Source organism: Dreissena polymorpha, chromosome 2 (genome assembly GCF_020536995.1).
Source record: "Dreissena polymorpha isolate Duluth1 chromosome 2, UMN_Dpol_1.0, whole genome shotgun sequence".
Classification (NCBI taxonomy): domain Eukaryota; kingdom Metazoa; phylum Mollusca; class Bivalvia; order Myida; family Dreissenidae; genus Dreissena; species Dreissena polymorpha.
The window spans coordinates 90,476,208-90,496,040 of NC_068356.1; positions in this window are offsets into that span (position 1 = coordinate 90,476,208).

The window sequence follows — 19,833 nt, forward strand, 5'->3', positions numbered from 1 at the left end:
TTATTTGTTGTGGTTCCAGTTCAAATATCACACAAGAGTTTGTATTCTGAATCACGGAAACGCTTATCTGCGCATAAGCATGTGTCGTATGATGTGCTTGCGTATTTTCCACATCCTTCTCTCGTTGCGAAAACATATGAAATAAAAGTGTTTTACGTATGGGTTGCAATTCGGTTGTTCTGTATTCCGCATTTCATGATAACCACCTCTTCCACTCGTCATCTTTCTCGGCCTTTGAACTAGGGTTGCTTCATCGAGAGTTGTGATTTATCTTGGTAAACAATAAGGGTCTTATGTAATATGTAATATGTAATACTGATTCATCCGATTCCTCAAGGGCATACTTTACGCGACAAGTGATGATGCAATATAAGCTGCTATTCCGATCGGCCTGTCGTCTACTAAGCTTGGGAACAACTTTACGCTGGTCGGCTGGGGGAAGACCCTTAGTTACATACAATGTCACAGATGAGATGTAGTGTATGCATTCATTTTGAAATGTGCATTTTATTAATTTTAATTCAGCTTCATTTAAGATATGTAAATCCGCGATCTTGTATTTTGGTTTAGTTAATGCTTTGCGAATATTTTCTAAGCTCGAGTTAAGTTTCGATACAGAGTTAAATGCCTTTTTTCAAAATAGAATAGAGATTATCTTGTTCGGATGTAACATCATAGATCGAACGTTGTTACAAATGATATCATTAAGAACGTTCAAACTGTTTTAACGGTACAGTTGTTTCCAAATAAGGAGGCGTACATGCACTATTTATTAGACACACTACCAACGTACGTAAGGTTACATAGTCGAGTATACAATGCATACAGGTATCATATAACGTCGTATATAAACATTTAGTAGCTTATTAATATCATCACGAGTATGATTGTCGAATATTGCAGTATTAATTTAGTAATAATACAAACTATTATAATTATATAAAAATACTAAATTGTATCTATGTTTGTATAGCATTTTACTTAGATATATCAAGCACTTCAAATGAACGGATTGCATTCCTTCTGACAGTTTGAATTGGCTTAATTAAAAGAAAAAAACTTAAATGTTAGATTATACGATCACATGAATATTATAGAACGTTTGAACGGCCACATCAAATCTGAATCAAATGAGTTGGATAGTTTTATTATATCATGGCATAATTTTGCAGTAAATATCAATCTTAGAACGCGTCTCTAAAGGAGGCAATTTTGTTTTTATTGATTTGCATCAATCCGCAATAACATGCCTTTTTTTTCTTAAAAAAACTTTAAAATAGGCATGAAACGTAAGTAAAGACACAATTGTAACGGAAGGTCCGTAGCGAGGAGTTAGATTATTGCAACTACTCGCTTAAAGTGATCCTTTTTGTTGATGACTAAATTTGCTGGAATAATAGTCGTGATCCTGCCAAATCACACCAATGTCCCGTGTGTGGTGTGAATGTTTTGATTTGTAACATTACTATATACAATATAATGCGATTACGTTGGAAAGGATGAGTAAATATCGCGGAAAGTTGGCATGACACACATTTGTAAGATCGTAATAGTATTACGACACCACAACTTCAGTACATAATCACTACATTGATGTATTTGCGAAAACAATAATTATATTACTATAAATTTTCCAAACTAATAAATTTCATTACGTGAGAGCTCACGAAATAAGATTACAAAATAATATGTATATCCATATAACCAACAACGATCGACTTACAATACAATTAATATGCTAGGAAATGATATGTGTACAGTATACTTACCCGGTAATAACAAAATTTTCTGGGAAAATATATAATATGTACAGTACAATTATTAACCCAACCAATACATTTTCACAAACATTTTAATATTTTCGTCCGACGTATATCGCCTTTCTAATGAAGACGTTTCTCTTTTGGTATCAATCTGACGTTTCCGTAAATAAAGATCAAAGGAGGCACGGAAAAAAATCTTTAATGAGCGCTTTACTAAATGTAACTTACCGTAGCATGAAACAGCTCATGTCTTACTTCTAGTATCCATATAAAATGTAGTATAACGTAAAACAAAAAGCAATTTATGGAACAGAGTCGGGTGCAGTATAACGTTCATCGACCCGATGGTTCAGACGTCAAATTGACAAACACATGTACATTGGATTCGACAGGCCCTCTGTACAAGCAATATATCGGCTCTGCATATGGTAGCCGTAATATCGCGAATAATTATATAATAAAGAGCTCCGGCGAACTTACATGTGACAAAATGTTTTCCTACGCATTATGCTACACGTTTTACACGTTGTTATCAAACGAACATCATCAGTGTGTATAAAAAAGACACTGTTAAATAATTTAACATTTATAATTATCAAAGGAAAGAATTTGATTGATACAAAAGTAGTGAATTGATGCTATTTTTATCATGGTTAGAACTCGTTTGTTATGTTATTTATCCAGCTCGTAAAATATATCAATATCCGTTTCAAGATCTAAAACATCGTTTGGTTCAAACGCGTGTAAACAGCGTTGGATAATTTCCTCAATTTATTACATGTTCACCTAAACAAGAATGTGAAAGTTAAGTTTGACACGCAATTCTTCTTTCGATGCAGGCTAAGTTTGTGTGAAAAGTTCCCATGTGTTCCAATCATACAAAAGATCCATACCATTACCTTTTTTTAAAACAATTGCACCATACTTATGCCATTATCAATGTTTACATGTTTTTCGTTAGGGAATATCTAAAATAGTTGCATCAAGTAAGAGTGAATAGACGAGTATTTTTAATGCTATAATTAAGAGAAGTTTTTTTCAAAAAGTCCGCAATTGTTCGCTTTGAGGTAACAGGTAGCTGTTAGAACTATGTCTAATGAATCCAATAATGTTAAAAGATATCGATTGTGAATATATGGTTCAGATAAATTAAAACCATAAAAACTGCTTGCAGATCTTATCCATGCGCTTTATAATGATAACGGTCGTATACTCAAAAATTAAAATATTGACGAGGCGATTGACAAGTTAGCGGCTCTAAATTACAAAGCTAAGACAGCATAGAAAGTTAAGGTAGTTACAACTAACTTGGTTTGATGAAAAATGTAATTTTCTTCAGGGACAACACTAATTTATTTTCTAACATCAAAAGCAATCTTGCCATTTCAGAAAATATAAGAACCGTGGAAGTGCGTTTAAAAAATATTTCAATATAACATTTCAATTATAACATATAATAAAATATAAATAAACTAATCATTATAAAAAGACCGTACATATAATGGCAGAAAGTAAAGCAAATTAAGCCCAGACAAAATAAAGACAGCAGTGTCGAGGTTAAAGAGTAGCTTGAAGAATTGTGTAAATTTTTGTTGTTGTTGTATAATGAGGCTGAAGAGCTTCGTACTGTTATCAAGACTGACAGCAATAATGACACATCGAAAAAACAATATGATGTCTCTAAATCGAATTAACCATTATGAAACACATATTTTATTCATCTAAAGTCACGGAATGAGTGTATATGGAACTACACATTAATCCATAAATTGTCGCGTAATTTCGTTGACAACACGATGCACTAAATTCGTTTAAGTGTTGTTTATAAAAGTAAATATTTGTTATCGTAAGATAAAAATGAATGGTCGAATCTAAAGCCTGTTAACGCGTTGGGACGGGGTATGAGAGACAGGGGTCGCAACCGTAAATTATGATGGAGTCTACGAGGAACTTGTAGAACCTCTACCCTATAAGGAATTGGATGAAATCATTCAGTTAATTTTCGATTCAAATTTGTGCTTATCCTATTTTGCATCGAGTTTTCCTGGCAACCTTTTAAATATAAATAATTTGACATTTCGTAATAAATATAGAAGACGACACTTAATGCTTCATCATCGTGTTCAAAACACGCTTCCGTCTTACAGCTTCGAGAGAGTTTTAGAGTTTCTTATAGATTTACCTTTGTCCATATGTCCGTCCGTCGGATCTAAATAGTATAGAAACCCGCTTTATGAGAAATTTAGATTCACATACAAGTAATACACCAACTCTATATTCGTCTGCATTGGGTTTAAATATAGCCGTTTATTTAACAGGTATGCAGTTTAAAAAGATGCGTATCGGGCCGTATTCGCAAAACATTATGTGACATAGCCGTTGAGATCTATTTCTGCCTTGAGTATTACATTAATTGCGTACCGGTGACTTGTTAAACCCTGATTTTCTGTTTAAACAAGACAGTGTATGTATATCTGTAATGGCAGAAGCAGTAAAATGATGTTTCACTTACATAGTTTACGAACATAACCATCGGAATTGTTACCGGTATATAGTTGTTCTTCTTTTTCTTCTTCTTCTTCTTCTTGTCTAATTCTTTATATTTTTATCATTATGGCATTCATTCGTGTAGTTATTATAATTGTATTTTTATTGCTATTAATTAAATTAATAATAATAATATTATTATTATTATTATTATTTATTTATTTTTTAATAATTATTATTATTTATTTTTATTGTTACCCCTGTATTATTTTAATAATACTTGTTATTATTATTGTTCTTATTTGAAAAGCATTCAAAAGCTCTTTAAGAATGGTAATACATTAAGTTAGTATAAAGCTCACGTATTATGATTGCTGGCAATTCAATATATAAGTCAGATTCGTCAAACATTTTTATTTCTAATTATGTGCTTTGCAATAACATGATCAGTAATTATTTTGCCTTACAGCATAGACGATCACAAGCAGCATGTGTGAATGTATTGCAATCTGCCGTATATTTTTGTTCCTTAAGTACCAAGTGTTTTGATTGTCGGATTAAGGTTATATTAGATTGTTGGTATTGTTAACGTTATGCAAACACAATGGATTGATCATGAGTGCTTTAAAACTGTATTGAACTATTTCACATGTATCTTATAAAGTCGTTTAGCATTTTGATGCCTTCTTTTCGCTTCTAAATTATTACATGTTTCCTTCTGGAGTGGTTACATGTACATGCATCTTGAATAAATCACATATATATATATTATGAAGTTTTGCTGGCGTTATGTTATAGCAGGTATACAATGTTATACACCCGCATTTGGGGTGCATAAACAATTAACCAACACAGTGTAAACTATTGTAGCGTTAAACTATTTCTGGTATATCAAGAGGGCAGTGCTGGCACTGAAGCGCTAACCTGAGTTCAGTGAACAACAATTGTGGTAAAATTGATCACATTTAACCGAGATTCAAACATGGCCTCGATAAAATAAACAATCTGAAAAATATCGTCAATATTAAATAGTACATCTTTCTACTAGAGTCCTAACCAGGTTACTCTACGATTCTACCTGGTGACCTAATACTTGAACGCATGTGACTCAGACGAGCAATTGACCTAGATGTCTTAAAAAATATCGAGCTAGTTTTATCGGGAGAATGAATTAAGACTCTGAAGTTGAACATATATTTTTTTTACATTTAACGTTTGACATAGTTTTTGAAAGGCACGTGACTGAGATTGAAGGTAAGGTTGTTCTTTTGATATGGTGACACGCTGTTTGGGCAAACTTGACCTGAATTTAAACTCGAATTTGATATTATAAAAGTTAAGTCATAAGGTTGCCTCTAGAGTGGCGAATTTGTTTTTTTTACGTAACCTGGCAACCGTCTTTTTAACGCATGTGAAACTGATTTGAAATTGCCCGCGATAGTGTGAAGATAAATAGTTTGACATATGACGACGGACATACAGTGACTACGATAGCAAACCATAATCTTTTATTTTTCTCATTTAAGATAATAAACGCATGCAAAATACGGTACAGTTGTTTTATTGAATAGTTTTTATCAATAAAACGTTATCAGTGAAATAAAATAGTACACATATCTGATCATACACTTCAAAATATCTAATCAAGTGAAAGCTTATCGATACCACACATAATAATTGAAAAGGTATTGGTACATATACCCTTACATTCAGTACAATTCTTCCTACAGTATTTCATGCGTTCGAATAAGTGGTTATATTTACTCTAGAAACACATTTTTGTCTTTGTTAACATTCGTGACTGAGTCATTTTAACACCCCCAATAGCTCATAACCGCCACAGTAAAAATTATTAAAATTTCGAATGAATTGCAAACGTTTACAGAACAAAGGTTTTCTTTAATACATAATTGTGTTTTATTTATGAACATCAGTTGATCAACACTTTCCCGAACCGAAAGCCCAGATTCATTTGATCAGTAAAAAAGCGTAATGGTCTACTTTTCCCAGAAGTGTTTGTTATTGAAGTTGAACTTCCCTTTGACTCAGAATGTCTTAAAGGAAGGCAATTTGTGAACTACATTTCTTACCGTGATATAATAGATACACATAAGGATAATGTATAACTTATAAAAAGAACAAAAAATAAGTTGAAAACCCTTATAAATGTTATGATTGTTTCATTTATGTGAAGAGCAGAGTTTACATAAGTATTAAGATGCATGACCAGTATTAAAAGGTATAAAAGACTGCTTACGGGCATTTATTAACACAATTATGTGGCAATGTTTTAATTTCAACTTTAAAACAGTGCAAATGTAATCTACACATATATTTGTGACAAAGTTTGTTTACATGTTGATTTTGTGAAACTAAATGTTAAGAAAACAATTTGATAACTTGATACATTTATCTGGCTCCATAGCTAAATGAGTGATCAATCAATTCGGACATGATACTGTCCGAATTTAAGTACTGCACCAGTTATGTTCGATGTAACAACAATCGGAAACCAAGTTGCTTGCTTATTATCAAATTATCGAATGCATAAAGAAGTAAAATTTGATAAACAAAACTACGTAAAAATTTTAATAGTTTATAGACCTAGATCTATACGTACTTTTCTTTGGCCGAGACGGTTGTTTTTGCATGTGATGCGATGAGCATTTTCACCAACTCTGAGTCTGTGCATTTATTTTCATTCTTCAGGCGAGTCCATGCCTCGAGCGAATTTCCAATATCGATAGTTCTGGCATTCTTTTTGTCGTACGATGCTTTTCTTTGTCGTTTACGAGCTGATTGCGTTAATGTTGGAGGCCTACCTAGACGCGGTTTCTCCATTGCAAATGGCTTGTCTACAATGATGCAATGGTCACGTGGTTTTACATGTGACCCGCGCGTCTTTAAAATTTAGATCATTTCTGTGCGTGCACAGAAATTGAAAATCCGTATGTTTGTACTGAATTTGGGCATTTCTTGACCGATTTTGACCAAATTTTTTGCACATCTGACATGAATAACATCACATTTTGACTCAAAATCACTTTTTTTGCGACACATAACAAAATTGGGAAAAAATACCAACATCAACTCGGCCCCCTTTAACGATTTCCATTTTATTATGTTTATATATGCACTTTTTGCGAAGTTAAAATGGGATTATTCAAAGTAATATTTCATATTGCTTATACACATAATACAATACATGTACATATATCCATTCGATACATATATGCATTATGTTACTTTACATAAGTTATTGCACAATAAACACAATTTTAACCACATTAATCATATTAACACAAATGAGCAAAACACGTTGACATCCATACATGTATTGCTTTTAATTTTGCATAATAAAATATCGTCATGTTTCAGATGACTTATTATCCTCAATCAGTTGTTTATATCATTTGACGAATTAAAAGTGCTACTCCTCATCCGACGGCCCTACAAATGCTGTGTATCTGTTTTGCCGTTTAAAAACGTAGCCCACGGTAACAATCGTTGCCTACCACGTCTGAAAAAAGTATATTATTGCAATGCACGTTGTTATACAAAAACAAACTATATTTGTGAAGTATGTGTTTGTGTTGTCTGGTGACACATACTCAGCATTTGTGACCTTACAAGTAAGTACTTGCTATTCTTGTACATGTTTGTAATTCCATTATAAATACGTTTAAGTTCAATTCGAGTTTTCAACCTTTCAGTCTGCTTCTCTCTTTGTACACACCTCCATTTTTCCGCTTTATAATCGCAAATGTTTTATCGTTTCAGACAGTAAAAAGAACGAACTTTGCTTTTTTGCCATTCATTTTTGTTTAGCACATATCTAAATATTTGTTCAATTACGCATGCGCAGTAATTGTAAATCTGCAACAACCGCAGACGGTTCACCCTCGACAAATAATTTCATACTTTTATTTCGTTTCCGTGATTGTTACTAAATTTAGTTTTAACCTCTTATTTCAATTTAAACTGTATCTAAACTGGGTCCTTTATAACAAAACTGTGTCCGGTACGGTATCAACGTTATTTTATTGTATAACATATATTGTTTATTTATTTCGGTTATTGTATTATAATATTGTGTCTATGTAATTGATATCACTTAGAAGCATGCTATCATGTTTCGACAAACCCTATCCGTTTTAGTCAACATTATAATTGAGTGATTAGATTAGTAACTTGGCATTATATTCATGTCGAGAACAAAATGTTACACAAAGGGCTATATTAGATAATCAAAGCGCTGATTGCGATGCAGTTGTTTGCTCTTTGAACATATTAACAGGCACAAGACATGAAGTTCTGCTTTAAAACGTAGGCAAATCAAACGACCACGAAAAATACAAACACCAATTAATTTACTTTTGATTGATTGTCTACAGTGGTGAGATTTTGAAAAAAAAAACATCAAGAGGAAAATTACAATGATTTACAATCTCTCATAATTTTATACAGGATTCACTCAATCTCCACTTATGATTAAAAAGATGAATAAAGAAATTCAACTTATATCTAAGTTGGCGCTTAGAAACAGTCTGAGAGTCTAACAAAGAATGAACCACAACATAATTCTTAAAATTAATGTATTGGGGTCAACGAGCATTGTATTCAATTCTCAATAAAAACACATTTAAAATATATAATATTTTTCGCCTGAAATTAAATGCTTCAATTAAGTTCTTCCCATTTCAGTTTTAATTCATTTTCATGTACTGACATTAGCGTGTAACTCCCCTTCTCTCCCTCTCCACACATATAATTATCCTAGTTTGAGTGCAGCGAATTAGAGGAAAATTATTTTCCTTTGCATACGAAAGTCTCCGGTAGAGGGGTCGTCAGTGTCTTGTATTTGCGGGAAATTATGCTCGTGGAATAGCCATTCGGTTTCGCGTAACTGACCAGTTAACACGTAAATTTTCCTAATATTTTATTAGATTTAAAATATTGACAAGATTTATCATGAAAATGATTATCTGCAGGAATATAGTCTGTTTTTGTGTAATCTATATGAGCGTTAGTTCATGTATAAGCTATGAAATCTATATCAAATTGTTCACATTTGTTTGTCGTCATACGATATACAAGTGTCATCTGGTCGTACTCATAGATACCAAAATACAAGCTGTATTTTCAATATAAACCGCTGTGTTTGTTATTTATTTTTGATACATATAAGGTCTTAGGAGCAATATTTTTATGAACGTACCATCCACTGCAATATATTAAGTCGTAAATTTACGTATTTTTCTTAAGTTTCAATGGGTCAATACTTTCTCATCGTGTGGATGTATTCCGATTTAAATTTTGTATCATAACATACTACATGTACTGAATTACATGTCTATATTTAGTAACAACACATAATCTGTTTCAAAACGCAAGCTTTTTATGTGTGACTCTTGACAGATGACAGCCACAATTTTGCACTTTTAGAAAAATACGTGTTTTTCTTAGAATGCGAACGAAGAGACTTTAATCAGCAAATATTTAAACATGGTTTTAGAAAAGCGAAATATACATGTACTGAAACTAAATTGCTACCACGTAAATTCTTAAAAGGATATTGTATTCACAACTTTTTCGCCATAAGGATTTAATTGCTCACCATTTGCTTATAACTTTGCATAAGTAACTATTGTTTACATGTATAGTTCAAAGGTGTGAGTATGATGCCCGACATTGTCTTTTATGTACTGTATTAATTACCGTTTATATAACGTTAAAACTCTAATTATTTGTTAAACAATCTGCGGTAAACGCTTGCTTCATTGACTGACGTCAATAAAAAATAATAGTCGCCCGTTAACCCCGTCCTCATAAGCATTTTCGGAACGAATTGTGCGGCGAAAATTACAGATTGGCGACTAGAAAGTAGCCTGAGAATTTCTCGTGACGCATCTGTGTCAGCACACATGACTCTGTAATGTGGCTTGCGTATGCGATCAGTTTGTCATGCTATGTTTTGTCTGTGGATTATCTATTACCCCAAGGGGCTTTAATGACGATTACGCGTTGAAAAAGGTACATAGTGCTACTTTTAAGTGTGTATGTAATTCAGCAGTTTATTTACAGGTCATCGCTTAGTCTTCACGACTACATTTTGTGCAGAATAACCCCTGTGACCTTTCACGAAAATACATTTAATTTTGGGCTTAAGTTTTTAAATTTTACCTCGGTTGCCCGGGTATTCGCCAACGAAATAATTTTGATCCAAATAGACCGGGTGCACGGTGGTCAATAAGACCATAATGTGAACTCGTACGCAATTTTAAGACTATTGATGTCGGGTTTCCCTTAAAAGGGCATTTGTACTCCGCCAAGGGAGTGATGACAACTAAAAAAAAACAACTTCCTCCTGTTCCTCGAGCGCATGCGCCGCTTTTATGGCCTCTCTAGATGCCAAAAGCAGTCAACCCGACCGCCAGACCCCCAGAATGGTTTCCCCAGCACGTTGAGCGTACTGAGTATCGCCGCTCTGGGACACTTCCATTATCTTCATAGAGCTACCCCCTCAAAATCCTGGCCTGTATCTCTCTCCAGGGTCAATCCTGTCCGTCCTCTACGCTGCCACCTCCGCTGCTCCCGTTTCTTTTCCGGCGATGTAGTGAAACCACTATCCACATACGTACAATTGCCATTCTGTTTGGCGATCCTTCCAAGTTCTGGGAGCCAGGGAAGTCAGCGAAAGAGGACGTCCGGGTCGAGGGATGACGGCAATCGTTGTATTAACAAAGCCGCCCGCAGAAGTTCCCCTATCCGACCCTCCTCAGACGATGTACTGAAAGCACTATCCACCTTCGAACAATTACCATTCCTCTTGGCGATTCTTCGGAATCTTCAAAATGATTTATACGGGTGACTCTCGTCCCGGTCGCGACTTGCACGCTTCAGCTGCTGACCGAGCTCTTTTTAAGTTGGGATTACTATAATAACATTTATAGAGTAACCTTGATTTGTTTGACGATCGCCCTTTTGTTTTACATTTTCAACTTTAATCGCCAGCTGAAGATTCAATCGCCATTGGCGATTTTGTCGATCGGAAACGCTAAAATATAATATCCTGAATTTTCAATAAAGGTGAAAATTAAACAACAAAGGTTTAAATTGTTGTTGTTGTTGTCTTTGTCACTTGTTAGTCGCATATTCATCGCATGGAATGTGTGTTATCAATTGCACGTTATTCAAACCACACCTAAATGTTCGTCACTAAAAATTATACTTCGAGAGATTACATCATGTGTGTTCTTATTTTGCTTGTTATGAGTTTATTTGTTCACCGTCAAAATATATGGCATTCTTATATTTGATTAACACACAGTTTTCTTTAGACACATTCATATCATATTTTTAGAGCCGCGTCAAGCGAAAATGGGTCTTATGGCGCATTTTATAGCGTAGCTAAGACCCTGTCTGCGAAGTTGCGCAGTCTGGTGAGGAGCTGCGCTGTTCACTATAAAGCACTTAAGGTTTCGTTAACTCATGAGGTATCTTCTGGACCATAGCTACGCTAGCCTCATATGGCATAAGACCCATTTCCGCATGACGCGGGTCTTAGCACAATACTTTTCGATAAAAAATGGAAATGAAACTGTGTAATTTATAGCAAACTGGCCAATTTCGGTAGCATATTCAGTCTTTCAAGAACGATTTCCATACCGACTGAACGAGTACGGCAAAAAATAAAACGATTTCCGTCATATCATGACACTTTATTATTTCGGTAGTTTTTGTTTCCTCATCTTTAAAGCAACACTGTGTTATCAACGTTATCGAAACTCCATTAAGTATTTCCCGGACGATTAAGTGAACGAGTACCGAGTCAAAACATATATCACACACAATAATACCAAAAATGATCAAAACAAGCAGTTTTGTTGTTTTCTGTTGTGTTTTAACGAATATGGAAACATTATTTCCGATTGTCACACATTTTTCAATGAAATTTTTTGCGTTTTATTTATCATTATGAAAAACAATAAAATGGAATTTATATGCATATTAAAATAAAACATTGTTCTTTTATTATTTTTGTTTTTGCTTTACACAACGAAATAATGGTTTTATTGATCACTTTGTAAAATAGTACTTTTTCCGTTTTTCTCCCGTTGATATGATTAAAAGCGGCTGATTTTAAGGTTGGTAACTAATAGCCTCATCTGCGTATGTGTATGTGTGTATTTCAGCGTTCATTTAGAAGTCCTGCTGTGTCTCCGCGAATGCATCTTTTAGCTCTTCCGGAAGAGTATGCTTTACATAACATTCCCAATGAAAATAGTCCACTACGTGTTACGTAATAATCGCGTTACACAGCTCTCCTTTAAAGTCACAGGGACAGGTCAGCCAAAAAGATGCATTTGCGAAGACATAGCAGGACTTCTTCTCCATGTTTATCGTCTAGAATTAGGCTGTTATTTTCTTAAAGGATCTGTAAGAGCACGATACTCCATATTCAGGGGCGTAACTAGCATTTTTTAAGCTGAATGCCCGGATATGATACATAACAACAGGGGGCATTGGGGGCATTCCCTGTTGTTCTTTAATCCTATAACGCCTCTGGTGAGATTTAAAACATATCTAAACAAAATAGTATTTATAGGTTATTAGACGTTTCACTGTACAATACGGAGATATATTTGGACGAGCACACAGTTTGACGTCATATTGGACGAGCCGTTAGGCGAGTCCAATCTGACTTCAAACTGTGTGCGAGTCCAAATATATCACGTATTGTACAGTTTAAACGTCTAATAAGCTTTTAATTCTATATCCCTTACTTCAGCTCTTGTTTCATTTTAATTTTGATTTTAAAATGCTTTAATTGCATCTATGCTATTTTCAAGACAAGCGCCCGTGTGAGTCGATTATAGTACATTCGGATACTTTTCTCGCTAACGGCTTTTATCGTTATAAAACAATTGCTTAGTGCACTTGTACTCAACTGTCCAATATGGAAAAAATACAGACTTTTTGGATCCACTACCGGAATATATTGGACGGTCACGTGGTACATATGAAGAATGCCGATTGGATGAATTTATTGGATATAGAATAAAATAAATTATAAGACCTTGGCCTGTTTTCTAACGCCTCAACACCTTCAGGGTCAACATTTTAATGCGTTTTTCGAAGTTTAAGCTTTTTTTGATGTTTCAAAAAAAGTTGTAGGTCCGGGCCAGCTGTGCCTAATAGCAGCTACGCCCCTGATATTTAGAAAAAAAAGCAACATCTGACATTTTTATTATTTATTGATTTATAGTTATAATAATCTATATAAGGGTCTAAGTCGGCGTAAATATAGTAGGAGTAATTTCCCATTTTATCAATAATATAAAAAAATTTTGGTAAACAATCCGGGACTGTCGGAGTTCAATCATTGTATAGATGTCAGTGTGAGCCTTGTTTCACCAATATTCGAATCCAAAAGAATATAGATGCCGAATGTGTCACCTTGTGCGTTTGGTATTTTATAACCAATGTCCCGTAATAAGAATCACAAGTCAGATTGTTAAAGTTACAGTTCTTTATTCACAACAATATAATAATTCAAAACAAAATTAAATGCAATAAAAGTAAAGATTAATCCTAAGGAAAGCCAGGGGTACAATCTTCATATTTGACAGGGTATATATACCGTTTTTGTTACGTAATCGATTACTTCGTGACCTACACCTGTCATGATTTAATAGTACCTCAAGTATGTGAGTTTCGCTATTCTTGAACAGGTGACATATTATCCCGGCGGACTTTATGTCACTGTACGTGCGCGTTTCTGTTTGCATTGACATCTCCAATTTGTATCCATACATTGGAGACACATCGGAATGTCGCTTTTCCCCGCTTAATGTTCTTACTAATTGTTTTCATGTATTTAGTAAGTCGATACTTTCCGTATTATGTGGGATGGTTCTAATTGCCTGTCATGAAATGCGAAACACTTTGTTTTGTTTGTTCTTACCTAAATTACCAATCGAAGCTATTTAGTTATAAAGTTGTTATTTATAATTGTTATATATTTCTTGTTTCTGTATTACATTTTGGTTATAAAATTATTTCTTCCTATATAATTCTGCTACGTTACGTCATATACAGTTTTTTCGACATTAGTATTGCTACGTCGCGCGAATAAGAAGAGCCATAACTTTAAACGCATTTTGATCCCCATTCTGAGTAAATAAGCTTCATTTGTTCAATTATACAGTAAGAATGTTGGAGGCAGTCAATATCACAATTTGTTCCCTTCAGATATTGAAAACCCTGTTATCAATTATATTCCCCATGGGTGCATCGGTAGTTGACCAATACAAAACTAAGTTCACTCATAGATAAGCAATACAAAACGCATGATACAAAGAAGCAATTGCATGCGTAGTATCAAAACAGAAGTATAGAACGGAAAAAACATACAAATTACACGGTTGTATAATTTAATCAAATACTTTTGCACTGAAACGTCCACATTTAAATACGTTAAATGATCAAAGTCGGATGGTAATGCATCACAATAATTTATGATTTATGCAGTTGCTGTCACATTATGACGAAATAAATAGGCAATGTTATTAAAGCCCGGAATATCAGAATAACTATCTGTCAGTTTACAAAGTTAGAAAGTGAAAAGATCATCGAGGTAAGTTAATCAGATGCAGCTATAGTCCCTGAGATATTGTATTAGGTTAGAATGGATAGAGTTTGATCCCAAATTAATATTCCCTTATAACTCATTTGCGTTCGTAGCCAAATCAATACTAATTTCCACGTTAAACGAATTACAATTTTAGTGACAGAACTTCGTCATTGTGTAAATATATGTTGAATACAATGACGGAAACTATCTTTGAAATGAAGCAAAGATATATTTCAAACTGACAAGCCAAGTAAACCCATATCTGAAAAAGTAGACTACATATTTGAAAATGTCAACATTAATAGAAATATCAAAGCATGCAGACAGATAAACACTTTAGACAACCGACAACGTATTCGCTGGAAATTGACCGGAATTAAAGTACAACAATGACATGTACATGAGAATATGTGCGGGAATTAATAACCATTCTCGGACCTTCCAAGTGTAATCATAGCCCTTTATGTGTATGCTTTGAACATCTGCATTCAACGATAAGTTAGCTGGTTTTAAACCCTCCTATGCATTGTATTGTTCTGCAGATGTCAATAAACATAAACAAATGATTTCAATCTCACGGTGATATATAGGTGACTCCTCTTTTTATTAAATTGCATTCCTCGTTTTTCTATCTCGTTCCTACGACACACTAACTCGAGGGAACAACTTACTAACTTGCGGGCGGAAGGACCTCATAAACTTTCAAAGACGAACATATTTAACACCGAAAACCCAAGCAAAACCTGCGAATCATCAAAACGGTTAAACATGAATTTATATAACGCACACTTTGATCGGCCTCCTTCCTCGTGGAAACGAGTTGGCTAAGTCGTTTCCTGTAGATAGCTAAAAATATCTGCTATTGTGTTTAATGCACCCCTTCTTACTTTACTTCATCGCTCTTCATTATTTACATGTGCACATACGTTTATTGTAATTGCGTACAACGTACGATTACACTGTTTTGAATTTAATAAACAATAAGGGATTATTTCATTTTACATTATATTGCAAACGAGAGGATTATCCCGTTGAAAATCAGTTTACATTAACAAAGATCATAGTATATGTATTTCTTCTTGATTGTTAGTATGCACGGTGTAGCGAAAAACTTTACCTTTAAAATGAGACATGAATGTAAGGACTGATAAATAAATATAATAATATATGTTAAGGCATTATAACTTAAATAAAACCTAACCTTTGCAGAACGTAAATAGCTTATTCGCATGTTAATGCATGGGCTCAAAGCAGAGGTCGTCTTATTTATAAGTTTTACAGTTGTAATCAAAGGCAGCATTCAAGCATGCACATATTGATTACAATTACAGTACATATTACGCTGCAATGCACCTGACACACTTCATTACCGGCGTTTGATTTAAATCACTTACAACGACTTAATATTTAATACACTACACAACAATGTGCTTAAGTTTAATGACAATATATCTGTATCGGTTTTCGAACATAGCAGGATATAACGCAACATTGTATTATACGTATGCATGTTGATGGAAGTGCCCCTTTAAACATAAACTTCTTATTTATTGATTTGATATTGGGAAATCTTTGCTTTCAAATAAGTCTTCTTTTGAACATTATATGCAAGTATTTTAACTGTGTGTGTGTGTTTGTGAACAACAAATAGCGCTTTACATATTGTTTCGTTTCAGCAGCGCAATCGTGTCATATTAAATTTGTCATACGCACAAAGATTAGCTTCGACACGTAAATAGTTTGTTTATCTAATTTTGAATATGTTCAAAGATTAATACAATTAAAAAATACAAGCTTAAACGCATATTTGCAGACATGCGTGCATGTGAAGAGTAATGCAAACCAAACAACTTTCTTTCATTTTATTCCTTCTAAGACTTGACGAAAATACAGGTTTTTTCGTGGAAAATGAAGTCTAAAATAAGGACGAAAGGAAAAAGTGTATCTTAAATCCGGTTTTCCCAGCGTTATTGTGTATAAAAATAGCATGGATTATTTATAACGTGTTTCTGCATTTTATACGATATGTCATGTGTGACGAAAAAAAGGTTACCTTTAACACCATCTGGACTTGTAGATTCCTTTAAGTGTAGCTTATTTTGTGATTTTTACATTTATATGGCGTTTGTAAATGTTATAAGGCTAATTGACTGTGAAATTTATTTCAATTTGGAACATTTTCTATTAACGAGTTTATCTTTTACAATTCAGAAGTGCATTTATAAAATGCTTGAATGTAAATAATATATTTTTTTCTGGCTCAATGTAGGAAACTTAATAAAGTCTAGACCATAGAATATGATGTGATATTCAGGGTTGATATTAGTATGTATATATGGTCCTTAAAACTTTTCACAGAAAAGAAATCACCAGGGAGAGGGGAGGGGGTAAATATGACTATATAATTATAAATTCTCTTTTTCTACCATAGATTATTCAATATTTAAACGACACGCTTAGTTTAATAATAAATACTTCTGTATAATTTCATTATGACGCTCTATTAATGAATGTGAGTTGTTTCATACATGTACGTTATAAGTATTACGTAGAGATCAATCCAAATATTTTACAGCTGTTCTACTTGAGATGTTAAATAGTTTTATTAGATTAATATTATTACAAGGCAAATATGATGCTCTATGATGCGAGCGTCTGCGTAACATTTACTTTTCTATTAAACACGTGAACGGTACGGAACTGGTCCGAATCGAAACACAGTTTATGGAGATATATGTTCGTTGTAAGCCTTTGTTTGTTAAAATATCCACTGATGCGAATATGAATGTTTTATTTTATTTTTCTGACTGTCTGCTTTAAATGTACAACAGGTTTTTAACACTTCAACTGAAAATAACGTAAGCGTTTTCTTAAGCCAAAGCGTGTTTCGATGTTTTCGGTTTTAAATACACAAGAGTTTATGAAGACATATACCATTAAACAATTACAAACATACGTATTATTCAATCTCAAGTAGTCATGAACTATATGAATCGCATCTTACATGCTCATTCATGGCTCGAAGTGATAATTATCCAATAACAACTTAAACAATATTTGTCCATTTAGAATGTTTATTCCCAAACGTCGTTCAGCCCTTTATTATATTCAATAACATTACCACGGCCGGATTAAGCACTGGGATAATAAGGTTGCAGAATGGGCCCCCGATTTTACTCCTTCAACGGCAGGTCAGTTTCCCAATGTATGATCTTTCTTTATTACGCAATTTAATGACTCTATCGGGATTGCAGTAGAAATTGTCTGTGTAATTTTACTAGTTTCCCGATGTATATCCAATTGTTACCGTTAATTTCGCTTTGATTTTAGTTTGCTATCAATTTCCTTTCTGTATATGCATTCAGAACCATTAGTTTCTCTGTTTATTATACGACTTGTCCGTATGGTCATGATAACATCTGGACCGTTGACATGAGTGAACTGCTGAAGTTAGATGGAGGTCGCCTACAGACAATTTTTCCAAAAGTTGACATCGCTGTACGAATATACTTAACAATTTCAGTAATAACTCTCAAGGTGAAAGGTCATTTTCAACATTATCACGCGAGAAAAAAACTAACTGATAAATACCCTGAGTCGGGAAAGGTTGACTGAATTGGGGCTACTGTCTATTCTATTATATGTCAAGTTCTCCAAGAACTAGACTTCACAAAGCTGATCGATGACTTTGGCCAGCTTAAGTGTCGTAGAAGAGACCTATAGGCTGGAGTCTGTTACATGTAACATGTGTGTTAAGTTCAGTTAATAAAATATTTAAACATTGTTTAACTTGTTATGAAAAAATATATTATGTAAATGTCAAATGTGTACAAATGCAAGTTTTTTGGTCTTTGTAGTTGTAGTATCAAGTATGATTTTCAATATACAGAAAGGGACTAGAGGGCAGGAGGCCCTCGTAACATGTGCAGCCTTGTTCCCCAAAAAATCTTAAACCGGCACTGATCATTAAACGGTATAGTGATACATAATTGAATGCATTTGATGAGTAAATATTCATGATTTAAAATCATGAAAAAGAGAAGAAAGACATATTGCAGTAAAAGTGAATATCACTGTTAATGTTCAGAAATACTAATATTACATATACGTAAATTGAAAAATGAAATAATCATATTTTTTAAACAATCTTTAAACAATGTATCAAGGGAAACGATTAAACTCACCAGGCACTGGGACGGGACATCTTCGTAAAAACGATATTTTATCATCCATATTATTTTCGATCCGCATTGGTGCTTATCTGAATGTGGCATCGTGTTTATCAGCCACATTTTCAATGAAATTATATAGCCACTTCTGAATAAAAACAGAAAAAACTGTTAATACCTATCATTAATCCTGTTCAGAATACTCTTCAATCGTACAGCTTCAACAATTTTGCAAATTAGGAGTATATCTCAATGTATCATTTCTGTATTTTCATCTTGTGACCATGCCTTTTTGTTATGGTAAACACGTTGTCTAAGATAATTGCGCTTAGTTAAAGTTAACTTAGGAATTGGTTCCGCTTAGATCAAGTCTACTTAATAATAGACGGTCCTAGTCATTTTAGACCGAAAATCAACATTTTTCACAAGATGCAATAAAGTATAATCTACCTGTGTACCAGGGCTCCAAGAAGCTGCCTTCAGCTTATATACCTTGATGTACTAGGGTCATTAAATCATAATACAGACCCGATGTCTCGAAAACGGGACTCAGTGTCTAAGCTTCTTGGCCCGACGTTTTTTATGTTGCCTAGAGTCTTGTGCTTATGGAGGTCTTAGAAAAGCTCAACAATGCATAAATTTGCCTTTTCAATTATCCTTCATTGTAAATTAACAGCAACTTCAGCATAATATTGTTGAAGATATCAAGTAAAGTGGGAATACAAGTAGCAAACACAAAATAGAGAACTTTCATCGAAATGTGCTTTTCGTTTTTTAG